Raw genomic sequence first — 3,983 nt, 5'->3', positions numbered from 1 at the left:
GTCGGCCGTGGAAGGGAGGCTAGCCGGCCAGAGCAGCAGGAGCAAGGAGGCGGGGTCGGCCGTGGCAACTGGAACAGCTGCTGGTCAGCCTGACACACCGCCTCAGCCATGTCTCCTCTGATGCAGCCCGGACGCTCAAGAGAGGTAGTTGTGCCGTCACTGGTGGCGAGTTCAGCGGCCGCCTCCTCCTCTTCTTTTCGAACCCAGCCCTCTCTTGAGTGTGTCGTGCCCTCAACTACGGTAAAGCACCAGGTCCACGTGAGCTCCTCCTTCAACCCGCATATGTGATTTCTTCCTTTTCCATGAATGCACACATCTAAAGCGTTTTTTTGGGTTCCCTCATCTAAATGTCTTCTGAAGTGTGCAGATTGTTATTCATTATCAGGGAGGACAATATTCTTTTCAAGGACTCATTAGTCCCAGAATATTTAGCTGGTAAGATACATATTTTATGATTCATCCATCTCTCCAATTCTGACCTTACATATCAACCTGTCTCCATGTACCCTTCTATATCTGGTGCTGCTACTTTTTTTTCTTACATGGATATATGTATGAGATTTCTTTGTTTAGGTATATTTGTGCCTGAAAGAAGTTTACATCTATTTTCTTGTTAGATGAGCCTGAATGAGAATACTTATGAGATCACATGAATGTGATGTTGACGCCCTGTATGCTCCAAAATTGTATCATTCTTCCCACACAATGGTTAGAATCCCAGTTGTTGAATCACAATAGACAAGACCATATTTCACATTTTGTATAGTCCAACCAATAATACATATGGAGCCTGGTGATGGTTATTGATATATTGTGATAGTAGTTTCCTGCACTAATTAGTTAATGAGCCACCCTTTCGTTTTCAACTCAAAGTGCTGCAACAGTTAAATAGATGTGTTCGTGCCATTTAGCCCCAAAATTCAGTTCAGTTCGGTTGTACATCTATTGCCGACCCCTTTTCTTAGTACTGATTGACCTTTATGTGTTAATATTTTTATTGACTTCATTTTTTCCTTTAGTCCTTCCTCTTGGTGTATAATCCTGATTGTGTGAGTTCCTTTCCTGGTAGGTATTTATGACTCAGACCATTCCATAACAAAATGCATATATGGCCTCATGCATGTTTATTGCTTGCCTGTGTATCGTTGTGTTCTTATCGGTTGTTTTCTGTGCGTTTCGTAGGATGTGCGATCTCTTCTGCCGCTACGTCTCTGTTCGACTCGCCAAGGTTTGTTGTTCTCCTTTTTACATGTGTGTGTGTTTTACTTTCACTATCTGCTATATCATGCTATCTGCCTTCATGATCGTTTAAATATTATTATGGTGTTTGCCATGCTGATCGTTTAAATATTTCGGATACGGCAGGGCATTGTGTGTTGTTCGTTCTCTTGCTACTTACAGTTCGTGTATGCGTGTGAGCAGGATCTATGCACTTGTTTCCGTTGTTATACTTGTTTTGGAGACTGAGGTAGCTCGGTGTGCTTTGCCGTCGCTTTCGTGTCTGTGTGAGGTTGTAGACGACGGTTCTGTTCTTGCTGGTGTAGAACTCGAGCTCCCAGGGGACGGTTCTGCTCCAGTGCCACAAAGAGATTTTTTCCGAGCTCGGCTTGGTGTGGTTTTATGAATGGCTATGAGCAGGCTGCTCTACAGGTCTTGCGTATTTTGCAAGGTTTATATGGACTTTTCGTTCATGACAATAATTATGAATGTATGATGGCCTATAGGAGATCTTTCTGTTCAAGAACATTGCGGTTTCTTTGATTCCTACTATGCTATTTACTCAGTCTGCAGGCTAGCATATTATTTAGATTCTTTCTAACTAACTTACTTCGAAGCTCGGTACTGGTCTCCTTCAAGCTACAACCCCAAGGTATGTCTTTTGAAACAGACAACTATAATATGCTTATAACTACTTAATTGCATTCATGTTTGTGTTTCCTTTTGTAACAAATCGCCGTGCCCTGCCGGCTATGCTATATGCCCACATATTTACACATGTCTCCCTCTTCACTGGTTTTCTTTCACGCACCAGGCGAGCTCTGGTGGTCAAGCTGATGCTTCTTCGCCTCCTGTTGAAGAAAAGGATGATAAGGATGTCGAGGCTCGAGTGACCAGGAACAAGTGGTGCTGCTTTTTATGCTGTCCATCTATATATGCATCCCTTCAGTTTGTACAGACAAAACAAATATTCATTTCTGACTAGAACTAAACTTGCAGTTAAGAAACTCTGCTGCTGGAAAGGGAGCTGGGGTACTAAACAGAATATAGTTTGAGCCTGCCAGTTCTTTTTAATCCTATGGCATGTATTTTTGCAGCAATCGTCTTTTATGTCTGGTTCCCAAAGTTATTAGTTAGCCTGCCTATTTCTCGCCGTTTGATAACCTATATTATAACTATAGAGAATATAGTTTGAGCCTCCAGTTCTTCTGCCTTGGATATGAGATAATGAGGCAGTTTTAATATTGTCGTAGATTCACATGAGTTTATTTTAAACTACTGGATGCATCATTGACGGAGAAATACCTTACAGAATGATGCTGAGCCCCGTCTGGAATGGAACCTTTTTGGAGCTGCTTATGCTTGGTGCGGAGCGGGAAGCCTATGATAGCAACAGTATTGGACTCCATAGAACTGGAACTCTATACCTTTCTTATGTAGCTCTTCCTTTTGTTGTCTTCCCTAGAAGGGGCTGATGTAGTTTTTCTGAATTACATGTCTCCGCTTTGTTCTACGGCAGATGCTTCTACTCTGGAATGGTAGCAACAATACTGGACTCCACTGAGAACTGGAACTCTATACCTTTCTTGTGTAGCTCTTCCTTTCGTAGTCTTTGCTGGAAGGTGCAGATGTAGTTTTCCATTTGTTTTTGAAAGTGCAACTATCCCTAGGTGGTTTTGGTAATTCATAACAACATATAGCTCATTGAGCTAATGCTATTCCAAGACTATTATTTCAGGAAAGCTCAATGAATGGCATGGCATGGATGATGAAAGTGGATCCCTCAAAATACTAAGGACAAAGGATTGGCTCAAGCTCAAAAGCTCAAGACTCTTCATTTTACATTTTAGTGATCCAAGATCACATTGAGTCTATAGGAAAAGCCAATACTATCAAGAAGGGATGAGGTGTTACTTAATGAACCTCTTGCTTCATGTGCTTAGTGATATGCTTCAAAACCCTCAACTACTTTTCCACATCCACAAATGACCTAAACCTAAAGCCAAAATCGGTCACACCGATTCTTTCTATCCGGCGCCACCGATTCCAAAAGTCATAGCCACTGCCACAAACCCTAAGCAAATCGGTCTCACCGAGATGGGATTGTAATCTCTGTGTTTTCCTTCATAACGTTTCGGTCTAACCGAAGTGAGCGATCGGTCCCACCAAGATTGCAATGTAAACTCTCTGTTTCCTTTTTGTAACATTTCGGTCTCACCGAAAAGAGCAAATCGGTCCCACCGAGTTTACCTGACCAACTCTCTGAAAAGATTATTACCAAATCGGTCTCACCGAGTTTGTGTAATCGGTCTCACTGAGATTACATTATGCCCTAACCCTAACCGAATCGGCCTCACCGAGATGCATGTCAGTCCCATCGAAAATCACTAACGGTCACTAGGTTTACTAAATCGGTCCGACCGAGTTTAACGATTCGGTCCCACCGAGTTTGGTAAATTGTGTGTAACGGTTAGATTTTGTGTGGAGGCTATATATACCCCTCCACCTCCTCTTCATTCGTGGAGAGAGCCATCATAATGAACCTACACTTCCAACTTACCATTTCTGAGAGAGAACCACCTACTCATGTGTTGAGGCCAAGATATTCCATTCCTACCATATGAATCTTGATCTCTAGCCTTCCCCAAGTTGCTTTCCACTCAAACCCTCTTTCCACCAGATCCAAATCCTATGAGAGAGAGTTGAGTGTTGGGGAGACTATCATTTGAAGCACAAGAGCAAGGAGTTCATCATCAACGCACCAT

General features: G+C 42.5%; 1 long non-coding RNA gene across 1 annotated transcript; it reads left to right on the top strand.

Moving 5' to 3' along the window:
* The first annotated feature begins 6 nt into the window (after window positions 1–6).
* On the top strand, window positions 7–2,966 carry LOC123090996 (uncharacterized). The gene is made up of 2 exons (XR_006442708.1): window positions 7–1,870; window positions 2,033–2,966. It is a non-coding gene; the product is annotated as an uncharacterized lncRNA (long non-coding RNA).
* The last annotated feature ends 1,017 nt before the right edge of the window (window positions 2,967–3,983 follow it).

Source organism: Triticum aestivum, chromosome 4B (assembly GCF_018294505.1).
Source record: "Triticum aestivum cultivar Chinese Spring chromosome 4B, IWGSC CS RefSeq v2.1, whole genome shotgun sequence".
Lineage (NCBI taxonomy): Eukaryota > Viridiplantae > Streptophyta > Magnoliopsida > Poales > Poaceae > Triticum > Triticum aestivum.
Note: the sequence above shows the minus strand (reverse complement) of the source record. Positions and strands in the feature narration are given on the sequence as shown.